The sequence below is a fragment of the Siniperca chuatsi genome, linkage group LG3 (assembly GCF_020085105.1).
Source record: "Siniperca chuatsi isolate FFG_IHB_CAS linkage group LG3, ASM2008510v1, whole genome shotgun sequence".
Classification (NCBI taxonomy): domain Eukaryota; kingdom Metazoa; phylum Chordata; class Actinopteri; order Centrarchiformes; family Sinipercidae; genus Siniperca; species Siniperca chuatsi.
Window position 1 is genome coordinate 8,933,637 of NC_058044.1, and position 12,443 is coordinate 8,946,079.

Here is a 12,443-nt window from a genome sequence, read left to right on the forward strand (position 1 = left end):
AGCTCTTTCCAGAGCACTGACCTCAGCTGTTTTCACCATCTCTGTGTTTCTGAACACACAAAATGCCATGTCACCCTGCATAATAATGACACTGCCCAGTCAGAATGACCGCTTTAGTTTGTTAGGTCAGAAGTCCAAAAGTCCAGTCACATGCAGGTTCACAACTGTTGGTGTCAACTGAGAGTAGAGTCACAGGACAGTTTATTGCTGCTCTTTTTATGCCCAGCCACTTTATTTTACATCAGCAATTTGAAGTCAGATTTTATTATCTTGAGTGTTTTTTTGTTGTTGTTTTAATTGCGCTTTTATAGATATTATGTTCTGCACACCTTACTAGAGTAAATATGTTGTTCTCCTTTGCACAAGTGTATTTAATAAAACTCTTAGAGAGGAATATTTTCAGATTACTACGTTTGTCATGTTAGCTGCAATCTAAGTAACCACAACATACTTAAAGGAATAGTTTGACTTTTTAGGAAATATGCTTATACAAGTTAGATAAGAAAAATTCATACCGCTCTAAGTAATGGCCTGATAATGAGGTAATATAGGTTGATGTTTTCACAATATTATAGGCTACTATCAGCGTAATACCTTCTAAATCACGTGAAAATTATTGGAGGTCAAAATTGGTAATTACCATAGTCTATAATATTGTGAAAACATCAACCTGTATTCTCTTATCATCATCATCATCAGGTTGTTACCCCATTAATGTCACCATATTACCTCTTTTTAATCCAAATATTGCACTATAATATTACTAAGTAGTTTTGCCTCATTGCTATCTTTAAATGTGTTTCCCCATTATTACCCTTTGTTTGTGGCCCCTTATTACCTGGTCATTACTTTGGTAATTACAGGGTATTACTTATAATGACCTCTTTATTATCAAACTATTACCCCACTAATACCATGTTATTACCGAGCTGTAATGTAAAGTGCTACCAAAGTCTGTAATAAATGAGGATACTCCATGTCAGTGTGTCACTTGGCTGCATATCTGACAATTATTCATTCTGGGCACACAAGATAAGCCTAAGATGACTTATGTCTGGCAACAGCTCTCTCACATTCATTTACACCTAAAATCACCATAATCAGGAGAGGACAACATGGACTATTTTTAGAGTCAACACTATTGACACACACTGCTACATTATCATTATAACTAATGTTTATGTGTGAGTTGACAGTTTGTTTTCAGCGTTTGTATTTCAAATCTTCTCAGCGCCTAAAGCCAGATGGTCTGTCTATAAGGCTTATGTCCATGGTGACCCTGGTTATCAATGCTGCAACAGTTTCATAACAAAATACTAAAATTCTGAGCTCTTACTCCAGATGCTGTAATTATTTAGTAGCAGCTCCAGGAAGTTGCTAAAAAAAAAAAAAAGATTAAAACCACACCTATGTAGTGGTATAGTACAGTATATTATAGTGCTGTCCAACTTTCAGTTTCAGTGGAATCAGGGGCTACACATGCCTTCAATGCTGGAGAGGGTGACATAAGCCCCAACACTCTCATGCTAATCTAAAGCATCCACTGGGGACAGGATGGTGAGAGATTACAGCGGCAGAGCATGCCTTCAGCCTGAACATCCCCTCGTTCAACCCACATCCACCCTCCTCCCCCTTTGAAAAGTTTGAACGACCAGAAGCATCTTTGAAAACCACAGATGAAAGTGTACTGGTCAATGGGGTTTTAAGACTCAAAAGTAACAAATAAGTTCGTAGCAATTTCGTGAGCACTATTTTAAGGGTTTTGTTCGGGTAGCTTTAAGACATTTTTGCGATTAATAAAACTGTAAAACGTCTGAGAGTCCTAGTCCTGTTGAAAAACTGAATTCCCTGCCATTCTTTAAAGGTTTATTAGGTCAAATTTATATTTCAAAGAAAAAGGCTGTACTCTGAGTGAATAAGGAAACCCCATGTCAATGCATCAGCGGGCTATATATCTGCCAACTGTGCATTCTGGTGACACAAGATAAGACAATGCTCTGTCTGGGTGTCTGCGTGTGTTAGTGCGTGCATGTTAACTACTGACCTCGAATTAAGGCCTACAGACGTGCTAACGTAGGGACATTGGAAACTGTCCATGCTGCACATCTGTCAACTAGAATTCAATGAAGCTAAAACATTGTGGCTCAGTGTCCACACAAAAATGCGGCAATAGAAAATCGTTTTAGTTTTTGATTGAGTTGATCCTTAATCCTCCTGCTTGGCACTTAACATAGCCATACGAGAAAAAAGGTAACTGTGTTACTTACTATGTATAAAATCCATTTAGAGTTTGTACAGATTATATTGTAATGATAAATTGCTATTTGCTAAATTGGAAAAAGTATGTGTAATGCAGTCTCTTCTATCATACTGTAAAATAAGATTTTGTAGATTAACCTCCCTTGTTTTGAATTTTCAGTTTATGTAAAGATTCTATAAATGAGATATAACCAGTTAATTAGTGAGCTTTAGATGTGCTCGCAGGCAAAGTTTGTTGTTGGACAGAGCCAGGCTAGCTTTTTCCCCGTTTCCAGTTTTTGTGCTAAGCTAAGCTAACCAGCTGCCGGCTGTAGCTTCATATTTACTGGATAGACATGAGAGTGGTATTAAACTTCTCATCTAACTCTCTGCCAGAAAATAAATAGGCGTATTGAGCGAGAAGAGAAGTGATGTAGAGAGTTCTGTTTTCCAGCTTTCATGGCAATCATTAAAGTGGACCAAGTTGCCGTGAAAAAGCAGTCCCTGTGCTTTTTACTTATACCCACATCCTGAAAATAGCTGTAATGAAGTAACTAGTTAACATTAAATGAGTAACCAGCGTTACAATATGATGACTGCATCAATTCTTATTGCCTAGAAAGTTTAATGATTCTGCTGAATGTCATATTTCATCACACCAGCAGCTGATACACAGCCTGCTTGTGTATTGTCTCTGGATTTAATCCTGCAGCTTCCCCACACTGACACTTAACAGACTTGCAGAAACTTTTGATTATATGTTATGGATCAAACAAGTGCTTTTTAACCAAATCAAGGGTCTAAAGATAGAGGGTGCCATATGTTCTACAGATTGTAGAGCCACAACACACAGAATACGGGCATGTTCAGTGCACCTGCTCGGTTTCAAGACAGATAAGATGAGGCCACTGAGCATCATAAACAGGAAAAGGAAATGAGAGAAAAGCAGATGTTTTCTTGCGAGCTTATAGCACAGTACATACCTGCATAGAAATGGCACTTAAAGCACATCTGCTGAGAGTAAACAATATGTATTTTGATATGTTAACACCTGTATTTCTAGTATTAGCTCACAAGACGTCCAGGGAAATAACTTGGAATTACAGACGCATCTTTTAATAATAATCTTCCTGTTACAGAAGCCAAACAGACTGACACACACAAACAATTTATAAACATTGTACCCTGCATAAGGACTTTCCCAGAACAACATTGGTACAGTTCCCTCTTCCTTTAAATCATAAATCCCCCCCTTTCCTCATGTAATTTTTCCATCTATTACTCACTCTTTCCAATCCTCCTCTCCATCTTTAAATCCCAAACATGCCACTTACTTCAACTCCATGGCTGCACTCCTCTCCTCTGTCTTCCCTGGGGTGAAAACAAACGCTGCTTTCTGTCACCTAATCCTTCTCATCTCTGATATACTGTAGTGTGCGCAGTGGGCAGAGAGGGGAGCGCATGTGAGAGGCCTGAGCTGTTACAATAATCCAAAACAGACTGACAGGGAGCCACTGGGTGAGCAGAGACGGAGGGGGGAGGGCCCGCCAGTGGTGTAGAGGGAAAGCACGGACCAATCAGAGGGTTTAGTGAGACTGCGGGAGGTTGGGCTTAAAGCTTGTGCGGCTCTTTAACCCCAGTGAGGGCAAGAGGCATGAATAGCACAGAGGAGAAACAGATAAGGAGTGACGGAGGAAAAAGAAGAGAAAGGGAAAGTACTGCCCCTGTTACAATAGGCATAGCATGTACTCTGTCTTTTTATTACATGCTTTATATTGTTTTGTCTCTTTTTGTACAATAAAGATGGATAAAGTTGAACCCTGATTCCATTTGTAAAAGTTTATCTCCATTTCCAAGAAAGGCCCCAAGTGTACGTGAGCTCTACTTTTCTCTTTAGCAAGCTGGAATGACATCATCCACATCTTTTAAAAAAGAACATAAGTCCAAACTGACAAAGCTAAAACATATGTCCCTAAAGAGTTGAACATTTACATAATCTACTGCAGAGTGTAAAACTAACGTAATTTTTCCCATTGCCATTCCTGAGAATCCTTGATGTAAGAGTTCAAGAGTAACAGCTGGCCAAATTCACAGTAATTGAAACAAGATGGTCCAAAAATGGTGACAGAAAGCCACAATAACCATAAATATCCTCAGAATACCGATCACAGTGCAGTCATATACAAAACATGATAGTTCAAAGGGTGAAAATGCAGTTATTCACCAGCTAAACAAGTTAAACATGTTGCTATGCGTCCTGTTTGCCCCCGGGGCCTCAGTGCACTGAAGCAAAGCTGGTAAACAAGACAGATGATGCAACAGAACCAAAGACTACAACCCAGGAGAGACGAGAGGAAGAGAACTGCTTTACCCACAAATCACTGGGATAAACAAATATATCCACTCTTGATTTGTGTTCTAATAAAAACACAAATCAAGTTTGAGAAACGCTTCATTGTCAAGATTTGCTGTAGGGCTGGGTATTGTTTAAAATTCTCTATACTACTGTTGATATAATATTTGATTTCTGATACCAAAACAATACTTTTTGTTTTAATTAACATGTTTTCTACAAAACCCTTTTTATGGCAATGTTGGTCTGTCAGTCCACTGCTCTGGTCCAGAATGAAATATCTCAGCAACTATTGAACTATTGACCCCAGATGCAGTATCCTAATGACTTTGCTGATCCCCTCACTTTTCATCTAGCTCCACCAAGAGGTTGACATTTCTGTTTTTTAGTGACATATCTTGACATGAAATTAAATTTGATATAGACATTCATGTTTGCCCCTGGGATGAATTTTGAGAACTTCAGTGATCCCCTAACTTTTCATCTAGCGCCATCAGGTCAACACTTTAATTCATCCAGCACTTTGGTTTATAACCAAATACCTGCAAAACTCACATTCCCACCAGCCTCAGCTGTACTGTGCGTTTAGTGCTAATAAGCAAATGTTAGCATGCTAACACGCTAAACTAAGATGGTGAACACGGTGAACATTATACCTGCTTAATGTCAGCATGTTGGCATTGTCACTGTGAGCATGTTAGCTAGCTGTGCCTAACTACAGCCTCACTGAGCCGCTAGCACAGCTGCAGACTCCTGCTCTTGTTTTAATTTAACAAATAAAGCCAAATTTCTCCAGTGTTAAATCTTGTCTACAAGTCAGCCATGCAAGAACTTTGCCTAAATAAAACAGTCTAAAATTGGCAAAATTATGGAGGTTCAAAGTTTGTTCTTGACCTTGGAAACAGCAGTTGAGCAAACAATCTCACCACAAGGCCCATTTAAGAGTTGTTCTAGTGCTTTTAATCATATCACATGGTGATTGTTGTCTGAGCACTTTAAGGATTTGTTTCTCTCACTTTTAGATGTCCCTAAAGGGCTCAGAAAGAAATTGAGATTTGAACATCAACAATTCCACAACAACTGACAAAACAGTTTGCTGATGAAGATAATGTGAAATGATCAAAAGCTCCAGAACAGCTACAAAATGGACCTTGTGGTGAGATTATTTTCTCAACTGTCAAAATTTTTATTAAATTTAAGCCTACAAATCTGACTTGACATTTGATGCCAGCTCTCAATACTCTGCTATGGACATATTTTGGTCAGTACCAAAAAAAAAAGTATTAAAGTCTGATACCTGGGCCTTTTTGCAGTATGTACAATAGTGTTTATATTAGTAACTTGTTACTGAATTTTTGTAGACTTTAGTGCCACTATCCCAAAACACAATAGCAAAATGAGCATCCTATTCTGACACCAAGAGAGCAGCCTTCCCTTCATTGTTACCACATGTTTCATACTTCCAGCTTGGCAGAGAAATATTGGTGGTTCCACAACAACAAAATCACTCAGTCTGTCTTTTCAGGCTGCACACACACCCACACACAAATATTGACATAATGCTTTCCCCACAACTAAATGCCTAACTTTAACCCTAACCCTCAAAAAGCAGTCTCTACCCATGGGGACCTCAATTTCTGTCCCCAAGGTGACACAAGTCTCTATGGGTTAGTGTGCATTCAGGTTAAAGTCCCCACTGGGATATAAGAACATGAAACACACACACACTTTCCTACAGACAGGAACACACATACACTACATAACACAGAAGTGTATGCCCCTAGAGTGTTTCCCATTTCTTGAAAGCTTTAATCTCATTGGCAGGCCACAAACAATGTTTGTATTAATTATCCAAATGCATCTTTTCCCTGCTGTACATCCACTCCCACTTAACTGGATTACTTACAGCAGAGAAAAGAGCTCTGTATGGACACATGAATACTTTGATTCAATTATTTTTCAACTTAGCTTTATATGCTGTGAATGTGTCATTTGTATAACCAAAGGAAGCCAGCTGAATATATCTCTTGAAGATCCAGAATTTGAACCCACAAGCATGCATTTTGGAGCTCCAACAATATACTGTACATGCAATTTACAGCACGACTATCAACCAAACTAATAATGCCACTTTGATTGCTGAGAGCATGTAAATGGGCATGAACGGGTGGTCAAACAATGAGAAAAGACATGTGAAAAGTACAGGAGACTAACAGAAAAATGAACAGAAATGTTTAATTGTTTCTACAGTGCGATATGGCTTGTGACGTTTTATGCTAAAACTAACAAACCAGCTGCTCAGGACATACTGTAATGTTCTAGGCTGACTGAGTACCATTTTGACTGCCCTTGTCAAAAGATAAACTAAAGGGAGTCCAAAGATTAACTACAGCTCACTGTGTTGAAAATGAGACACTGGTATTCTGGTTTTACCTTTTGCGGACCCGACTGTTTGGTTATTTTGAATATTGCTTCTCTTGTTCCCTTCAGCAAAGAAAACAAAGACAACTTGCTCAAACCAGATGCAAAAGAGCAAATAGCGAGAGAAAGCTAAATAATCTGAAATGCAAACAGTCAGTCTGAATGACAAAGAGAGGTGAGCGTGGACACACAAACACACTGTGCACTGTGATCCACCAGTTTTTTTAATTACCTGTTCATCACTCTCAAACAAGACCAATTAGCTGAAACAAGTCATCAAAAAAGGGACAGATTTATAGCCCACTGTACTATTTATTACGCTACACATTTCCTTTCATTTACAGAGAACAGATTGGAATCGTTTGGGCTTACACCGCCAACTGGTGACTCGTTTTAAGAAGAATCATCACTTCATTGTTATGCTTATGGTGATTACTTGGGTGGGTCATGTTCCTTTTGTGCAACGCTGATGTCCCCTGCTGGCTGGAGCATGACATGCACATTACATTATGACAGGGCTTGTTTGAGAACGCAGATACAAGTTCACACTTATATCACACTTGGGGGACTGAGTATACAGAGCCCTTACGTGAGGAGAGCCCACAAAGATACTAGAATGAATAGCTGTGGATGCCGGGAGGGGCCTATAGAGAATGCCTATGTACAGGGTCCAGAATTTTGTGCTACGCCCCTGGCTGTGCCCAACATTAACCAGCCAGAATAACTGAAACCACCTGTGTAGGTGTGCAGGACCTTTAAGTTATCAAGCAGAAATGCTAAACATTCACTGCCTCTAGCTTCTTAAATGTGATGATTTGCTACTTTTTATTTTTGGTTTTTGGACTGTTGGAAGATGTTATGGGCTCTGGGAACTGGTGGCATTTTTCACAATTTGACATTTCATAGATTAAAAAGGAATAGTTCAAGGGAAATACACTTATTTGCTTTCTTGCCAGGATGAGAAGATCGATACCACTCACATAACTGTGCTTTAAGTATGGAACTGGAGCCAGGAGACGGTTAGCTTAGCTTAGCATAGCATAAAGACTGGAAATAGAGGGAAAAGAGTTAGCCTGGCTGTCTACAGCATTCAGAAATACAGCCATCAACACCTCTAGAGCTCACTAAGAACAAGTTGTATCAAAAACAGTAATGTGAAAACATGAATTTTTGGCTTTAGGGGACTTAAATGCTTCAACTATTTCTCAGGGAAAGTGAGTTTCTGTCTCATCAGAACTTCTGTGCAGCGTTGTAGCAATAAAGACAAAAAGTAAAATGAGAAAATAAACCCTAAAATTATAAATATGTAATGCTAGTAACGTTTTGGCTTAGTGAGTGCCCCGCCCTGAAGTGCCTCTTGCTACGGTTGTTTTGCAGTAAATGTTACGACCCTTAACACACAAACACACTGTGACTTCTCCAAATCCTTTACACTCAGACACTCGGAGCTGCTACTCGGTTAACAGTCACTGAGCTGGCTGATGTCCAAAGCTTATCAATTAGCTTTAACCACACAGACTTCGCTGTAGAGCCCCAGCAGAGGTCACAGCAACGAGTCCATTGATCCTGGGAGGTTAAAGTGTCACAGGGCAACAGTTCAGCCTGCAGGGCCTCAACGTACAAGCTGAAGAAAAACATCAATAAAACCACCAGTTGACACGTAATGGAAAAATATGTCTGTCTTTATCTGGATAATCAAATGCTCATCACCTTACTATACAAACAAAAAACATCTACTGAATTTCAGGAGACACAGTAACATTGAACTACCTAGACGACGGTCACAAATCTTCAGTTACTTTATACACTCAGTTATCTGTTTATTTGGTACATCTGTACAATCTAAAGCAATATACTGCAACGCAACCGTCCTGGAATAAATCCTACCTAGGACTATCGCTTTGCTTGAAAGTTTTCAGTACTAGTGCTGATATGATACCTGCGTTTTGGTTCTGATACCAAATACTTTGATACTTCACTTTGAGAAATATAAAGTTGATTTTCTAATGTCCCTAAAGAAGCCAAAGTTTTCAAATGTTAATGGAAAAAAAAACAGCCATACAAAAACCTAGCAAAATTATAATTAAAAATCAGAAACTGTCTGATCAAAGATGTATCAAAGAGTGTAAATCTGCGTTCTGAGTCGGTATTTTACAGTTTGATACTCAGTGTTGCAAATACATTTCTGTCTGTACCAAGAAACTACTGAGGTTTAATACCAGCACTGATCTAACCTTCGTTAAGCTTATAATGTTTAGTATTTGTTGGAAATATGTCAGAGAAGTCCTGAGACAATGTTATACTGGATTGGAGTATTAAATAAATGTTTGTAATATAAAAAAAAAAAATGGAGACTGTACATGTGTATATATGCAATGAAGTGTGGAATTACTGTGACAAGTCAGCCAACTATTGTATGCAACAGCAAGATTAAGTGTACATTTTGCATTACTTCAGTCCTTCAGTTATCTTAGTTACTTCAGTTATCTTAGTGGCTGCTTTATTTCTTGATTAGCATGAGAATAGCTGCAGCACAGTGCACTGCAGTGGTGGGAGAGTTATGCAGCCTTTACTGCATCACTCTCTACTTCCTGTTCCCAGAATCACTTACTGCATTCAAGCACCTCTAATGTCACAGTGACTGAAAAAACAGCAGCCATAGAAAAACTACAGATCAGACATCAAAGGAGGAGACACTCGCTCACTCTCACACACACACAGAGTGAGGTAGACAGAGAGCAGGCAAATGTAATGAGACTTTAATCCACTTAGTTTATCTATGGAGTAAGAATGGAGCCATCTAATGACATGAATCTGGCTTGGTGATGTGCTGCTGACACAGTTTTATATAAAAAGTTATGATAATAGTACTGCAACTAAACCTCCTTTTTGTTGAATAACGTATAAAGAATTGTTCCTATCAATTATCTACTGTAACTGAATAATTATCCAGTCTAAAACATGTCAAATGTAAAATGCCCATCACAGTTTAGCAGACTCCAAACGTTGCTTCATCTTTGCTGTTTAGATGTTTTAACTTAAAATGTGTTCAAGCAGTTAAAGTAATAGTTCGACATTTTTGGAAATGTGCTTATTCACTTTTTTGTCGAACGTTATTTGAAAAGATACCGCTCCCATATCTGTGCATAGACCTATGGAGGAGCTAGAAGCCCACCTTAAGACAGAAAGCAGGAGGAAACAGTACTAAAACCACTAATTGTAATTTTTACATTACTGTTTGTGTACAAACAGACGAGATGCAACGGTGTTAAGTGGTGAGCTTTAGAGGTGCTGGTAGGTAGATTCTTGAATGTCACACAGTTATGCTAAGCTAAGCTAGCTGACTGCTAGCTCCATACTTTAGTAGGATGAAACAACTAGCCTGGCTTAGCCTCTCTCCAAAGTTAAAAATTAATTTTAATTATTCATTTCCCAAATTTTCTAATTATTCCTTTAAAACAGCTTTTTAAAGCAGAGGTTCCCAAACCCAAGCTGAAAACATTGTACACCATGCTGACGCGTACATTGATTTTTATTAACCAGTGACAATACTATGGAAACTAATAACAAAATGAGAACATTAACAAAAAAATTAACTGCATGCTTATTTTTAGGAATGTTTCTTCTGAGTTAGACTGAGTTTTACACACAAAGACACAAGGCTCGCCTGCCGCTGTATACTGACAGTGAAGTCGAAATCAAGATAGACCTTTTCATTTCATTTCAGTTGTGTGCGCATGCGCCAGCCCGCATGCTGCCCGTTGCCGTAGCTCCCAAAGAGTTTCCCTTTAGGGGATCAATAAAGTATTTCTGATTCATGTTTTGGATTTGACTGATGTGATTTATTGATGAGCATCACCCATTTTTAGGGCCCCTACTCTCTGGAAAAACCTCCCTGAGGAGAATCAGACTGGCGAGCTCCGAATCCTCTTTTAAATCCTTCTTAAAAAAAAAAAAAAAAAAAAAAAAAAAAATCACATTTCTCCCTTTACAGGGTTTGTGCTCTGACTTGACTCTGTTAAGTCACTTCTTAAAACCTACAAAGGCATTCTCTTAACTCTTATTTTAATGATTATTTTAATGATTTGACATTATTTTATTTTACTTATACTCCCTCATATGTAACTCATTTTGCTCAATGCTGTGTAACTGCTATACTATTTTTAAATTATTTTACCATTGTTTGTCTATGAGAATTATTTGATTTTGTAAAGCACTTTGTAACTTTTGTTTTCGAAAAGTGCTATATAAATAAAGTTTATTATTATTATTATTATTATTATTTTTTTTTATTCTTTTCTTGTCTGTCAAGTCTGTCCATCTTGTATTTTACATGTCGATTGATGATTGTTTTTGCTAGCCTTGCATCATATCACTCTTGTTTCTTTATTGTTCCCAAATAAATCAGATTCATAGACCTTTTTCATAGCAGTTATCTTGACTTGTCATAACAGAAACATCACAAGTGTGCATCCATTCATTCATTATGGCTCCATTACAGCAATTATTGCAGCTGCAATGCACCAATTAATTATGCTTATTTCACCTGTGTTGTGAAGAAGCTCTATTAAACTTTAGTAGCCCCATCAAATCTAATTGCACGTCCTCATAAGTTCAACAAGAACTAAATACCTCTTCTTTAAGTGAAAGAAAACACACAGTGGCAGCACCAAAAGCACATCTAGCTTTTCACACTGAAGCCTTAAGTATTCTGACAGTAAACCTGAACATTGCTTAATACTGAGTCTATGCACATGCAACTATGTACATAAAACATAAAACCACACGACTCATAACTCAGCAAGTGCATCAGTAGGCACAGAGGTTCTTTCAAGTTTTTACAGATTTAAGATGCCTTGGGAATAGGCCTGCTGTTTGCTGTAAATGGATTACTGAAGCAGTCCACACTCATACATTAACACACCACACAGAACCGTCCGGACACTTGCACTTTATATGATTGGATGCACATTTAATGTTAATCCAGAAATGTAATCCTGCATTTTAAAGCTTCTTCTGGTGCATGCATTAATGCACACGTCTTTCATAGAAAGAAGTGGGATAAAGTGTGGACATTCATTCAATCTCAGCTAATATTTTCTAAAGAAAGACATGCAGGAAGTCCCGATTCACTCACCTAAATGTTATCTGATCTGCCGGTGTGAAAACCAGAATGACGCATGAGGATGCATCAGATGACGGTAAGCGGTGATCCTTACTGCACTTTCCCCAGTTTAACTGCGGTGGTAGTTTCTCCTCTTCGCCCACCGTCCTGTCTGCTGCTCTGCATGAAAACACACTAGAGCTGAACTGAGAGCAGCTTCCACTCACTTCCTCCTCACTTATTAAAGGGACCCGCCGACAACAAAAGGGAAAGGCAACCGCAGCCGGATGCAGTCAGAGCTAATCCAGTCCGGAAAAAACAGAAGAA

At 38.5% G+C, this 12,443-nt stretch overlaps 1 protein-coding gene across 3 annotated transcripts in view; it reads right to left on the minus strand.

Annotated features, from left to right (window-relative positions):
- The window catches only part of trim2a (tripartite motif containing 2a), a 32,050-nt gene extending 19,694 nt beyond the window's left edge, over positions 1 to 12,356 (minus strand). For 2 of the 3 annotated variants that reach the window (XM_044191624.1, XM_044191622.1), the window contains exon 1: positions 3,573 to 3,736. The gene's annotated coding sequence lies outside the window, so the exon portion shown is untranslated. Of the gene's footprint in view, positions 1 to 3,572; positions 3,737 to 12,149 lie in introns of those variants that run through there. The other variant, XM_044191621.1, reaches the window with a different exon arrangement.
- Between the last annotated feature and the right edge of the window lie 87 nt (positions 12,357 to 12,443).